Here is a 16005-nt window from a genome sequence, read left to right as displayed (position 1 = left end):
GCAACACCAATTGCACTGGGACAAGCAAGACTTCAGGTTTTATTCATTTCAAGATCAAAGGTTGAATCTGGCTCAACTTTTGCTGAAGTGCAACATCATCCTATAAGCCACTGAATTGGCCAATCAAATATGTAAGTGGTTCCTCCAGTGATTGTGGAACTTGATAAACACAGTTTTTCTACTCTTTACCTCGAGATTGTGGCAACGACAGGTAACCTGACAGAGTTTGCCATCTGGCCTTCTAAGTCAAGGATCGGTTACTCAAACTGGACTTCATGGATTGTGTTTCATGTCTCATCGGTGCCTGCAAAGAGCTAAAGAACAGTGTCACTGCTCAAACTGTAAACTACGAAATCCACACGTTATGTTAGTTTGCTTGTTAGTAGGACTCAATCTTATAAATGAATAATATATATATAAATGTAGTCAAACACTGAGCTGTAGCTGCAGGATCAAGTCTGTGACTTTTGGATTATAGAACAGATTTCCTTAACCTCCCTCTGCCCTCACCCCTCCTTCACCCCCCCTTAAACTCTGTTTTCCCCAAACTCAATGGGATTACGCTGGGCCTTGGTGAAGGATAGGTCAAATGAAAAGAACAGGGGCGGGGGAGAGGGATGAGGATGTGATGGATCAGGGGACTGATGAGCCACAAACACTGTGATACTGTGAGATGGAGGTTTGGGAGAGCGTAAAGAGAGGAGACGCCATTTAACCCTAAAAAGGCTTTCACATCACGGACCGGGGACCGGATCTGAGTACACCTGACCCCAAAGTCTAGTTCGTTTGATTAGTGTGAACGCTGTGTATCGTACCCGGGTTCAACGTACCGTGCGTGGGTTCACTTGAAAAGGTGGTCTCGAGCATGGTTCACCAAAACACAGACTGCTATATAGATCATAAACTTACCCTTTATTAATGATTTCTTGTGATCATCATTCACTTAATGAGCCTCTTCAGCAGCGTGGCCGCAGGATAAGAAAGTGAATGTTCAGCCTAATATCATTTGCGTTACCTTACTTCATACTGTGTGCTCCTTTCTGTTATTTTAGTAGTAATAGTAGTTTTAACTCAACATTCGTTCACAGAAAACATGAGCATGTCCGATGAACGTACACCACACTGCAGAGCTCCTCCTCTGAACTTCACAACCATGGCTGATAGATTGAGGATGCAAGTGAACTCAGGCACCGTCGTGAGCCGAGGGAGAGTGGAGATGGTGGGCAATCGTACCTAATAAGCCTCCAATTTCCGAACTTTAAACCACTGACCTTAATAAATCAGCCCCTCCAGTAAGTTGTGATGTTATGATTGCAACAATGAACACAAAGTCAACCAATCCCCATGAATTCTGCGCGATCTTGCAATTTTGTCCAATCGTGGCAATTTTTCCATAAATTTGACCACTGATTGTAATTTCCCACAAAATAGTTACAACATATATCATCAAACTCACTACCTTGTTTCTAGCTGTGAAGATGCAGACCCGAACATCTCAGATTTCCCCTCAAAACAGTGTGATTTTATTCTCTTTGGAACATGTTGTTTTTTAATAATTTTTACAAAATAATTTTTCTCAAATTTTCTCTTTCTCCCACAATTTCCTTGCTAAAAACACTGCAACATGCATCGCAATTTTAAAAAAAATGTCAGGCCGTGTTGTAGAAATCAACTTGCAACTTCAACATTGAACCGGATTTTGCAGTCATTAAATATCAATGTTTTTGTATAGAAATGTAGTTTTCATGTTGTGGGGAAACAGAAGGAGGTTCTCAGTCTTTTAAATTATATTTTATGGTTAAATAAAGCCTAAAGTCTTAATTCTATTGGAATATTGTTGCAAAAATGTCTTTAAACACACTGGCTGTCTCTGAGTCTAAAAGGGTTTCGTGTCCTTCCTTCTCGCCCCTCACCCAGCCATCTGCCCCGTCTGTCTCTACACGACTATCGGACATTCAGCTGGTCAAACAAGTGTTAGATCTTTAAATGGGAATGTTTGACGCCACACTGCTGCTGAATAATTGAGGAGCTCTGTGGTTAAAAAAGGCAAAATAATGCACATCTACAGGCTCTATGCTGTGTGTCCTGAGAGAGCGTGACAGACACAGCGTGACAGCGAGAGGCTAATAACACGCTTACTGCAACACCCAAACCCTTTTTGCAGCATAGCACGGACAACTATAAGATTTTAGCAGCAGGGGGGTGGTGCTAAAAGCTAACAGTGGGATTTTAGACATACACCCTTCCACCCTGAGCCTCAGCTTCGTTGTACATCTCTTTAAGAAGGAGTGCTGTAATTGCGTTGTGACTCTGCAGACCGGATCGACCCTCTTGACCCCCCGGGGAGGCTGTTTCTGAGATGTGCCAAGAGTCACATCTCTAAATATGGCCAGAGCGAGGGGGAGTCGTCTCCGCATGTTAGACTGTGGACTTCACCTCCGTGTCCTTCTATTAGTTTGACCTCAACTTCAGAACTCCACACTTCAGCTCCACAGATTTTCACTTTGGCAAGGAGAGAGAAGGAGAGAGAAGGAGAGGGAAGGAGATCTGCTCACAGGAAGCTTCACACGGAGGCTGAAAAGTCAAAGTAGAGGTCAAGGTCATTGTACAATTTATAAAGTTGTAGAAATCATAAAGTCCTGACACACATTACACATTCTGCATATTACATTGTTGTGTTTACTACAAAACATTCACAAAAAACAACAACATAGAAATAAATAAGACAGATTATGACCTCCATATAGAGATACAAATTATATAAATGTGCCTTCTCTTCAAAAATATTATGGTGTACACGTCCAGAAAAGAACTATTTCATGGGAAAACAGAGTGTTTCCATCAACCTGCTTTTATGTGCATTTGCAATTATATTAAAATTTCAAAGTGCGATAGAAACAGATTCAGCATAAATCATAACATTCATGAAGCATGTGACTTAAACGTCCACTTAAGAGACAAAAAATAGCGTCAGGAGACAGTAAGTTCCTCAAATACATAAAACAAACAGAATTGTCTCCACCATTTGAGGTTGGACTGCTCTTTTAACTGCATCATCTCATTCTCACCCTCTTCTTCAACAATGGTGAAGATTTTCTAAAAATGTGGTTAATAATTGGATAGAAGCTTCATTTGTTAGAATTTCTTCCGTGTTATTGTCTGAATGTCTGTAATCTGTAAACTAAAAATGTCTCAGCAGATTATGTGTCATATATAAATCCAAAGTGATTCAGTATTTTATTTATTAGATTTTTTTCCCAAAAGGATTTTTTATTTGTTTTTTTAAGTTTCTTCCATTCAATAATAAAGTTTTGTACTTCAAACGAGAGGTCTGAGAGGATTTTGGGGTGTAAATTCAGGAGATTCACGTACTGTTGCCTCAAATCTATCACAAGTGTAAAGATCCAAAGGTAACAAAGTAAGTTGGATGATGAAAGGGACTTTTAAGTTTGAATAAAACACAGTGTTGGTTTATGCCGTTTTTACTGCAACACATTAAAATGCAAACATACATTACACTGTACATTTCTAAATCATCACAATATGCTCACGTAAATTTAGTCTGGTCCACAGTTTGAGGTAACTTTGACTTTGTGAGCTCTAATAGAGTTCCGGTGATGGTTGTGGACATTTTAAGGACAAATTCTCACTTGAGCGCACAACCAGAAAGAAATCTGGGGAATGTATGAAGTTTGCAAACAGTTGCCTCATACAGATTAAAGTGAACACATCTGCTCATCCCAGATTTAGTAGAATTTATTGCACATAAGTTAGATTTGTGTCAATAAATCTCTGTGTATGGGTGTCTGATGCATTTCTGTATGTGGTGTGTATGTGTGTGTGTGTGTGTGTGTGTGTGGTTGTGTGTTGGTGGGGGTAGCTGGGGATCTGAAGAGCAGAGGGATGCAGGGTGCTAACAGCCGGCGCAGCGAGGGGAGGCAGAGGCGCCGCAATGTGCAAAGAGCCCCTGTTAGTAGAACTGACTTTAACCTTTATTCACTTAAAGACCCCAACAACCCTGAACACCCTCCCTCTGCCATCACCCCCCTACTCCTCACCCCCATCCAGTCCAGGCTCTCTCTCCTCTGTGAGGTCGCTCAGACTTCTTTTTCCACTCACACATACATTTGGTGCTTATGATTTAATCCTAGATCCAAGCAGACAGTTATGGGAGAATATATAATAATTGATGCCCAAAATGTTTAGGTTTTCTGTGATCTGTTTAAATCTTGATGACTGTCTATGGTACTAATTCAATTTGTTTGGTAAATTGTCATGGCGGCAAGGAGTTTAGAGCCAGAACCAGATTATTATTCTGGCTGATTAGACATCCGCTACAGTTGAAAGTTTTGTGTGTGAGATTACAAAACTCCACATAATAAAATTAAAAGCTGGTCACATCAGAAAGTACAGGGATAGTCTTTCATGTTGTCGCACATACGGGCGATGAAAGGTTGAAGCTTTTTACTAATATCGTGATGAAATCCAATGAGAAACAAGCTGGTAATGGCACTAATGCTCTGTCCGGTTGCAAATCGTCGTAGAAGAAGGTGATGCTGTAAAATGTTGCGATAGTCATTTACAGTATGCGCATAATGGCCGACCTCACTTAGCTGTCGAAATTGCTCCAGTACGCAAGTAAGTACGTAGTGTGCATAGTGTACTACACAGAAGTGTACTAACATAACATTCAAATTGACACACAGCACAAGTGTCAGTTAGCAAGCTACTTAACTACAGTTGCTAATGGGACAAAACTGTTGAAAGAAGTTAACTCAAAATACACATTTGAACCAACCTGTCTGGAAACCGTTTGTCTTTTGAAGAGGTTAGCAAAATAAAAGTGGATGGAGAAACACAACTAGTAAACTATGATACTTCCTCTGGTTTCCTCCAAGGTCAAGACAGTTTCCTATTGGTCAACGGCACAAAATCTTCTCCAAGTTCTCCAAAGCTGAACTCAACACAAAAGATTTGCAACGACTTACTTTGTCCCTGCTGTGACTTCATTGCAATGTATTGATCTTGCAGCTAATTTGAACTTTTTGTTAAATGCTACCAGGCCTTGATAGATGTGTATGTTGTGTTTCTGTCACAGGTGAGTGAGAGAGATGTCCTCACACAGTCCTCAGATCTAATCAACCAAAATGAAATGAAAACACCTGTTTGGGTGCGCCACAGGTGTGTATCATCTATGAGAAAGAGATCAATTATCTAACCAATTTAAGAATACCAGGGGCATGAAATTCCTGTAGTGTCTGGGACCAAAGCAGAGTTAAGTTAGATGTTAGATGTTAGGAAATCAAAGCAGATTTACACATTTTTCTTGAACTTCATACAGAAATGTAATCCACACACTCGTATGGACTCCGTGTGGGATAGAAAACACGATCTATAAGCCGTAATCTTGCGGTCTCATGGCCTGTGTTCGTCTTGGCTGCTAGACGGACTGAACATTGCTAGAAGTGGGATTAACATCACTGCTAAAATAACACAGAGGAAACTGGAGGAGAGCCAAACAGCCCCAAGAAAAGGTCTATTGTTGTCCAAGTGTTGTTGTTGCCTGGTATTATCTGCGCTTAGTTACACCATAAGGCACACACACACACACACACACACACAGGTAAACACACGCAGGCACATGCACACACACAAACACACACACACACACACGTAGACACATATAAACACAATGTGCACTTTTCACACAGTCCCCATGCATCGGTTATAATCCATACACACATGCAGATGTTTCCTCCCTCGTGGTTTTCACACAGAACATGAGCTGATGAAGAGTGATCGCCTCTCCCGTTGTGTCCCCATCAATATTATCGATCCTCCTGCAGTTTAATCCTCATGTTTATCCGCCCCAGGTACATAATTGCTGAATTCCCGGAGTGTGGAAGGCATAAAGAACCAGCTCAAAGCGTCCTCTCACCTCCAGCAGGCCGATACGTCAGAGTTTGCGACGCTGGTCAGGATGTGATGTGATCCGCTTTCAGTATTTGACCCCATTAAAATGACTGTCGCGGGTCAGAGTTCAAGAAGAGGATTATGGCTTCTTGCCAATGACCTGTTTGAACCCTAAAGGGTGCCACAGCGGTGATTAGGGAATATTATCAAGATGACGTGGCCGAGACACAACAGGGAGAGAGAGAGAGGTCGTATGAGTTGCTGTATGTAGATGTTCAGTCATGCTAGTTAGGGGCTTTAGGGATGTCGGTCCACCATTTTGGTTCAGGCTGAAATATCTCAAGAACTATTGGATGGATTGGCATAAAATTTTGTACAGATATTTATGGTTTCCAGACAATGAATCCTGGTGACTTTGGTGATCCTCTCACTTTTCCTCTAGCGCCACCATGCAGTTGACAGTTGTAATTTTGAGAAGACTATCGGATGGATTGCTGTAAAGTTTGGTGCACAGTCTTTCGACTTTCCTATCGTTGTATATGTTCTATTTTAATATGTTTTATATTTTGTACTGCTGCTATCTTGGCCAGGTGTCTCTTGTAAAGACTGGTAAAATAAAGGTAATATAATAAAATGTTCAATGTAAGATGTTGAACATGTTAAACTGGTAAAATGCTAGCGTTGGCTGCCGGCTAAGAGATCGCCCAAACTTCCAAGTTCCAAGTTGAAGGCCTTTCTAGCTTAGGACAGTAAGGGGAGGGGAGAGCTGGAGAGACTGTGAGTGTTGAGGGAGGGATGAGGGGAAGTTGATGGTCGGGTGGGAGGGTGGTGGGGCTCTGGGCAGGGTGGGGAGCCTCTTCCTCGTGCCTCCAGTCGACCAGAAAATCTCAGCAAATTAGTTACCGCGACGACGGCTGGTCGGGGAGCTTTCATCCAGCGCAACAGGGGAGCCGCCATGGGATCGGGATAAGAAACACCCCCTCATAACAACATCTTCCCTCACCCTTCTTCACCACTGCTCCTCTGCCCCCCTCCTCTCCTCTCCTCTCCTCTCCTCTCCTCTCCTCTCTCTCCCCCCCTTGAGTCACTGTCCAACCATCCATTACTGTTTCCTGGCAGCGTGGAGGAGCAGAGGGCTCGACGGCCTGTTTGGCTGTTAAACGGCCCTCCAGCATTAGCACCCCTGAAAAGGTGTCACATAAACACCAAGCAGCTGCTAAGAACTGCTGCAGCCCCAAGAGAGTGGACCTGAATCTGTTGTGTGTGTGTGTGTGTGTGTGTGTACAAGTACACAAAGAACAGATACACATATAAATGCAAACAAGGTGAACTTGAAATAATAAGGTTCCAGCATAACAGAAAAGGCATTCAATGAATCTTAACTCCAAAAGGTGAAATACGGCACACTGTCCAAGGATTGCAGACTAAAACACACCCGTTATCAGATGTACAATGTTTCTATCTGACAATGATCACAGGGTAAACAAGGTATTAAGACCATATCTTCACACACACACATATATATAATGTTGAATTCAGAGTAACATCAGCCTGATTGTATAATGAAATGCAGGTTGTAGTTCCCTTTATGCTACATGTAAAAAGAAAAATATACAAACATATCCAGTAAAATACAGTCAAAAGGCCCAACATTAAAATGAAGAGAAAATAAATGTCAGATGCGACAATTAATTGTTTGACCAACCTCAGCAGGCAGTCAGCTGACACAGGAGGGTCGTCAGCTGATCTGGTTCACCTGCTGTAAAAGTTGGCCCATGTGCTCGCTTTGTCTCGCTACAGTTGGCATCTATCTGGCCTCACCTTCTTTTGTTTTTCACCTTGCCCACTGTGCCACACTTCCAGCTGCTGAGTAAAGTAAAGGGGGTTGACCTCAAAGTTAACAACAACCTGGAGGAGAAATTAAAGTCTCCACTTTGCTTCTCAACCACAGTCTGAATTGTTAACACAGGGTAAATCATTATCACAGCGGGAGAAAATATTACAGGAAATCAGTTACGTATATTAAAAATATGTGTTATTAAATAACAATTAGGTTTTTTGAATTTAATTCACAGATATCAAATTGGTTAGAAAATGATTTTCTATTTAATCCAACAACAGAATGTTTAATTGTTGGTGCAGGAGGTGAAAATAGGACTTACAATCACTTCAATAAATTATTCTTTAAAGCATAAATAAACTATTTTTTGAAATGAATGACTTTATTTGTTCATAGCCTATAATTAAACCCCATGTTTTCATAACCGCTTTTAATGTGTGACAAACTGTTGTGTGTTTTATATTTTGTGTTTTGCAGTTTTAGCGTGTTTCTATAATCATTTTAACTTATGTGAAGTGTCTCTGAGTCTCTCTATAAATAAAATTTATTAGTATAATATTGTCTCTCTCTCTCTGTTAGGGTTTGTTCGGGTCAACCGTAGTTTGTATTTGGTCTAATTATGTATAGCCTAAATATTCAGGATGGGTCCCATTCAGATGCACGTTGGGTTCGGGTCCAACATTTTGGAGAGTGAACTGTTTAACGGCAGGCTCATAGAAAGATAAAAATCCTCACAGTCCAGTGGGATATGCATGTGCACACTGCACTGTACATTCATGTACACACACTTTGTCTCCAACCCTCCAGAGAAACACACTAACTGCTAAGGACTGAGTGATGCCCAGTGGACACACTGCTGCTAAAATCTATGGAAGACTGAATGTACACAGTGTCACCTCTGAATGGTCGCTCATCTGCACGCACACACACACACTGTAACTCAGTCTGTCTGATGACACATACACACTGTCACACATCCCTGCAGCCCAACTCCCGACACAAATAAAAATTGTGTCCATTTTGTCAGCCGATACCTTCAATGTCTCTCCGAGCTGAGGAATGAAAATCAATCATGTACATAAGAATCGTGTTTTATCAGGTTTTAAAACATGCACGATTGATTTCTGGAAGTAAGTGTAATAGGGCAGATTTCTGTTAAATCAATCCCTACATTAAGTAAGTCATTCCTTTAACTTACTTAATGTTCTTCCTGACATAAACACCTGCCTGCGTGTCTGTTTTTAATGTTCTATGTTGTATTAACTCATGCACCTGCAACGTTTAAGCTCACTGTACGGATCAGTTGAATAAACTTTATTCAAACAAGATGTCAGCATCCTCAATAATGCTGATGAAAAAAGGGAAAGACAGTATAATTCTACTCTCTTCGTGCAATTCTATTCTAATTCTGGGAAAAAGAAAAATATGGAGCTGCAGATGGCTTGCAGATGCAGACAATATGGTGTCTGTTGTGCAGTTTTATATCACAGCACAGTCTCAGTCAAGACTACAGTTTTACCTACAACATGTAAAATAATTCTCCAGTAATATTTAAACAAGCTCACTACAGTTTATATCAGATCTTTTCAGCCATTCAGGTGTGGATGGTCTAGAACAGGTAGTTGGTTATGCATCTGTAAAATGGTATAAATATAAAATAGTAAAATGTCAGAATTATTGCATGTTCCTTCCTTAATGGACCTGATTGTACTGATGCACCAAGGCTCATACAATAGAGGTTTTATCAGTTGCACTGCTAGCACCCCTGCAAACAAGTTTAAGCATCATTGACTTCCCATCTGAAATCTGAGTTGCTGCTTACATATTTATCAGGTTGTTCCTTCTGTGTTATGTTGCAGCGATGTTGCCCTCCCCAAGACAAAGTCCTGTATTGTTATTAAAATTCAAGTCATGTTTGATTTAGCTATTTGCAGTTTGTTTCAGACATGCCTGCAATGTAAGGTCAGTTTTTGGCAGCAGAATAGAAGCTCCGTTTCAGTGTTGAGTTACAAGATAAGTCTGGTCATATTCTATATTTTTCTTATTGTCAACAAATCTCATGAAAAGACCAAAACCAGCAATGATTGAATGATCTGTGCCAGATTTACCTTCTATAGTCCTCTGTGCAATCAAGCTTCGTTGTTATCCAAAAACTATTAAAAACACATCAATGAGTCACTGATAGAAACAGAAAACTGAGCTAAAAATGTTTGCGTTAGAAGATGTAAACAAATCAGCATTAGTAATTTTTTTGCCTTGAATTAAGCGTTGATAGGTCTGTCATTACTTTGCTGTCAATTCCTCCACACTGTCCTGAGAAAGAAGGTGTAGAATGACGGAGTGCTGATAGATAGATGTGGTCGGGGACTTCTGTTTCTGTGCGACCTCTGACCCCCTGCCCTGCCTCCCTGTCTGCAGCAGTTCAGCAGCAGCCTGCGAGTGATGGACACAGTCACACACGAACACAAAACAAAATTTGTGTCTTAGAGCTCGGATGTGAGACAGACAGATTCATGCAAACATCCAGATGCAAATATAAACTCTCTAGCCTTCCTGGTCCGGTCTTTGAGGTTGCTGTTGGTAGAGGGATCAGGTCTTAAGGGTGTGTGTGTGTGGGTGTGTGTACTCGAGGATTAGTTCACAAGCAGACAGCCTGTCCCTGAACCCCTTAGTCCTCCCACTGTGACCTGCTGACCCCCCCCCGCACAGCAACCTGGACTCTGATAAACCCTCACAGCTCCACACTGCTGGATCAACGGAGAGGCAGATTTAAGAGTCTGATATTCAGACTTAATGGCCATTTCATGACCACCCCATTATTCAGTGAGACATTTTCATTCATCATGAGTTGTCACGATATAAGAATATAACAGATGAATCAGAGTTGAGTATTTGTCCATGATTTCGCTTCAGAGAGCACTTTCATTGTTAACGTGAAGGCAAATAATTCAGAGAATCACATATATATACTCCTCAACATATAGAAACTGTGTTATCCTTTTAGTAGTTCTGAAAAACACACCGGATCAGTCAACAGATCCGGTTCATGCGGCGCAGTGCATGATGGATTCGCAGCGGTGATCAAACTGTAAAACTAGGGAGATCAAATAGGAATCATCATTGTTTTACTGCATTGGAGTGCATTTGCATCACAGTTCTGCAAGTGCTTTAGTTGCATGACCTTAACTACAAGTTCACTTTCCTTAACTAAAATCTTAACCATCCCTTGTTGTCAGTGTGTAGATCTTATAGAAAAAGAGAATTTCAAAATGTTACAGTACAAAACAAATAAACAAAGGTTACCATTGAATGTAATGCAGGATTTTGCAGAATTTCGGGTTATCTGCACTTTACAATATCATGATTTAGATCAGTGATTGAACTGTTGACTGGAATGATAAATATCCTGATTTTAACACAGTTTGGTAACAGTTCAGCTGCTGAAGTTCTCAAACAGACTTTTGAGATTGGAGTGAAAACAGTTCATCAGCACATTTCTCAGAGGATGGGCTTAATTAGGTTTTCAATCATTAAACACTTATACAGCACTCATATCATGCCAACTCCACTTGATAAAAGACTTCTGAGTAGGATACACTAGTACTTCCTCGCTCCTTGTCTACTCCAGGTGCATTTAAGAAATTGGAAGATCCTCTATGATGGCTGAGGTTCTTATTTGGTGTAAATGTCCCTGAAAAAGGATGGAGGATGGAGAAAATGTGTTTAAGTCGAAGGCAACAAACATGTGCAGGTGGTTGTGTATCAGTGTGTGTCTCAGGTCTGTTAGTTCACAGATAAACTATCTCACAGATCCTAATAGCGGCTCTACAGCCCATTAGTGAGCCACAATTAGAGACCGTCTAAATTAGTGAACACAACATGTCTCCACTCCTTATCAGCATAACACTAACTGGTCATCACAGTCCAACACCCACCCATTCCCTTAGTGACTCTGTAAATATGCCAAAAAGCCAAAATAATCTCATCTCGAAGTGCTGCTTTATTTCACAATAAAATAACTCTTTTTTTGTCCAACCAATAGTTCAAACTTCAAAATTATTAAAACTAATTGCAAAGAATCGTAGTAAAATATTCATGGTTGAGAAACTGGCGCCATGAAATGTTTCTGCCTTTTTTCATGAAAAATTACTTAAATGATCAAAATAGTTGCCTGAAATGTACCTCAAATTTATACTTAAGAACTTGAGTAAATGTACCCTCTTTCCACCACTGGGTCTGAATTTGACAGACCTTGGAGACAGAATATACAAACTATACACAATGATGGATACACCTGTCAGAAAGAATTGAATTAAAGGTCAATAATTTGTCTAATAGATACATTCTGCGTCCAGATATTTTTACAAATGACATCAATTAGCATAATGAAGTTGTATTTTTTTTAAACCATATGTGCATCTGACACTCTAACAATGCTCACTCTTACTGTCCAGACAGCTGCACCATAAATAAAGTAAATAAAATGATGAAATAGCTACAACACCAGAGTGATCACAGGCTTCTTCTGGAGATTGGACATTAATGGGCCAGATATTACTGATCCATCAAAAGGCTTAATAAAAATGGCAACAGGAAAAGCAGACAAAGGCAGAGGAGCAGTTTACTGAGAGAGGATTGTGGAGGAGTGTGAGCAAATATATCAATTATACAAATTAAAATATCCCTTATGTGGTGCCTTCCTTTAAATAAAAGTAATTTAATATTTTTAACTGGTCTTGTCAGCGGCTGAGTCCAGACCTGGATGTGGTCTTGTGAAGGACTCGGCTCCTCTGCTCGTCTTATCTGAGCGCACTCTGAGTGGTATGTAACGCTGACAGTGACGGCCTGCTGTCCTCTCACCCTTTCCCAGGGAGGAGGGGCAGACTGGGCAGGTCTGGATCTCTGCGTGTGTGTGTTGTGTTTATGACTGTGAGAGTGAAAGTGTCTGAGCATTTAAGTAAGAGAAATCTCTGTGTGTGTGTGTGTGTGTGTGTGTGTGTGTGTGTGTGTGTGTGTGTGTGTGCAGTCTGGAGAATGGTGGTGCTTTGGTCCATACGACTGGGATGGTGTTGACAGTGCTTTGCTCTCTCCATATTTGTACATGGTTAGTGTGTCAAGATGTAGCCAAGGAGCTGAGAGATAAGGAAGGATGTCTGGAGGGTGTGTGTGTGTGTTTTAAAACTGTGTGTGTGTGTGTGTGTGTGTGTGTGTGTGTGTGTGTAAGTTCACATAAGCAAGGTGTATTTACCATATTACTGTTTCCCCCTCATGATCCCATACCCCAAAAATCAGAGCTATGAACTTTAACACAGGTCTTTCTATAAAAACTCAAAGCATTAATGACTTCCTGTTTAACAGCCAATGAGACGATGGCGCTGCAGATTGTCACGGCGCGCTGTCAGTCCTGATTTCAGTAGCAAGGCCTGGATAAGAGACATGAGGTGACGCAGAGACAGGCACAAAGAGAGCAAATGTTCTCTGGGGAAATGCATTTATGTGTGCTGTATAAGTACAAATGTATCATCTTAAAACATAAACACCAAAAAATAAAGATACATGAAGTCCAGCAAGTTTTATTCTTCAACAGTGATTCTCTCTTTATCTACAGACAACGGCGCTGACAACCACGATACACACAGTTGTTTTCACATCATTGATTCATTGACTGACATCGCCCTCACTTCTCTTAACACTGACTTGTGAAATTGCGGTGGTCCAGTGGGTTTTATAGACGAGGTGGGACTCTCATTCATTTAAAACAGCAGAGAAAGAGGGACACTGCTATGCTGTAAGTGAGTGAAAGGACACTGGCAGAGATTTTTGACAGTGATTTAATAAGAAACTGTAATTAACAACTTTATGGACCGCTGCCGCTCCACTGCTACCTCCTTTTCACCAAACCGTGTAAATGAATTTGAGGTGAAATCCAGTCTGTTTTTGTAGTTCATTGTGTTTGGTGACCTCAAACTTCAACTGGAGCAACTCAAAACGCCTGAGAGAGTGTGGAGGGATTTAAAATGCAGTCGTCAAACTTATGCGCATTAATAGACCTTTTTCACAGCAGCCATTTTTACATAAAATAGTAGGGTAAACACAGGTGTTACCAATGATACTGAATACTGCGCTATTCCATTCAGGTAAAACAGTCAGGGTGTGCTAGTGTGCATGTTGGCTCACTGGAAAAGGCTCTGCTACACTAAATATAATGTAATTAGTATCCTTGGTAACACCTGTGTTTACCCTACTGTTTCATGTCAAAATGGCTGCTGTGAAAAAGGTCTGTTGGTTAAAACTCCAGCAGAAAATCTGCTTACTAATGTACAGTGCCTTTGGAGAAAGGTGTAGAAAGTATGATTCTATTCAGTATCCTCTGGTTTACTTGGGTTTTATCAATGCATGAAAGCTGGTGACCCCATGTTATTGTCATCGTACACAACTGGAAACACCTGTGTGTGTGTGTGTGTGTGTGTGTGTGTGTGTGTGTGTGTGTGTGTGTGTGTGTGTGTGTGTGTGTGTGTGTGAGTGTGTGCGGGGTCTTTAAGGGTAGATTAGGGGTCAATCACACTGACCCAAATCAAACACTATCAATACTGCTTCTGCTTTTTAAAAAACTTTAAAAATATTGACTTTAAATTGGACCTCACAAAGACAGACAAACGCTCGCTCACACAGTTTTCGCTTAGTAATTAGGGAATACGGGAAACTGGTCCTAAATGGCGGACATGGATCCTGGTTAACTTATTTACCCATCAGGCTCTGCTTCCTAAAGCCTCAACTCTTTTCTTTTTTTTTCTTTTTTAAAAGCTTTTCAGAGCGATAAGCCTCCAGTTCTCCCTCCCTTGGGATGGATGATGCTGTTGTCACGGCAACCTCAAGACAAACCCACCACCTCCAGACACACTTCCCCTTTTGGTCCAGTGATGTCATTCGAGGCATGGAGACAGCCGTGGGGCCACAGCAGGACACAATTGTGCAAACACACACACATACACACTTATCAGGAGACGTGGAGGACATCAGTGTTTTTGGGGGGGGTTGTGGTTGGTTGGTGGTAGAGCCACGGTGGGACAGGAGATAATGGGGGGGCTGATAAGGGGGTCCAGGGACCATGAGTGGGGGGGGGTAGGAGCAGAGTGGGATGTCAGCCCCCTCACTGAGAGCTGACAGGACAGACAGACAGAGAGACTAACAGGATACAATACACATTATATACATAGATACAATATATAGCTGTGTTGCAAAGTCGGCTCGTTCCGGACGTGTTTTGAACACTGACGTGGAAGTGAACACATGAAATGACGAATAATCAATTAAACAAGCTTAACGTGACTGACGGACTGTAACCTACGCAACATAGACACACTAGACGTTTAATGTTACCATCCTATAGGTTTTACGCTTTAAGTTTGAACAACTTCACAAAAAAGAACTACAATACCCATGAGCCTTGGGCAACATCGGAGCTGCTAAATCAAAAACGCAATGTAACACAGTTGTACATGTTTTGTACAGATGATTAATTTTAGCACTCAAAGCACTAAAGTATCATAAAAAAACTAAAATTATAATTAAAGTAAAAGTACCCAGCCTGAAAACAATGACTCAAAGAGAGATTCATATGTTGTGCTTTCTGTTCTGATGTCCTGTTATGTCTTCATGTTGTGTCCTGTCACGTAAAACGTTACATTATATTAAGTTATATCAATTGTTTTATGTGTGAAGTGAATGCACATCATTCGTTCACATTGATCTGTCACACCTTGTCATATCATTACATGAATCAAATATATAAGATAATGCATATGCCATTCAAAGCAGTAGGCAGGCAATAGATGTGCACTATTAAGTTTGTTTTTGCATAATAATAATAACATTATTATTATTTATATAGCACTTATCATTCTGCACTTAATTTACAATTAGAGCAGGTGTCTCTTTCTCAGACATCCCCTGTTGGAACGTAGCTCTTAAAATGCTAATTATCGTTAACACTCAGTCGGGGTCTGCAGAGGTCAGTTATCAGCTTTCCTCCGGGTGATAAAACTGTGTAACGCCTGTGAACAGCAGTTCCTGTAACAGACCTGCTGAAGGAGATCTGCTGTTTATCTCACTGATAGGCCAGTCTCCAGGAAAAAAGTGTTGAGACACAGTGTCTTATTCTGTCATTTCACACACACACACACACACACACACACACACAGAGGACGGAGTGATGCCACATGTGATGAGCAACAAGAAAGTTCCTGATTGAA

The sequence above is a fragment of the Dicentrarchus labrax genome, unplaced genomic scaffold, assembly GCF_905237075.1.
Source record: "Dicentrarchus labrax unplaced genomic scaffold, dlabrax2021, whole genome shotgun sequence".
Lineage (NCBI taxonomy): Eukaryota > Metazoa > Chordata > Actinopteri > Moronidae > Dicentrarchus > Dicentrarchus labrax.
Note: the sequence above shows the minus strand (reverse complement) of the source record.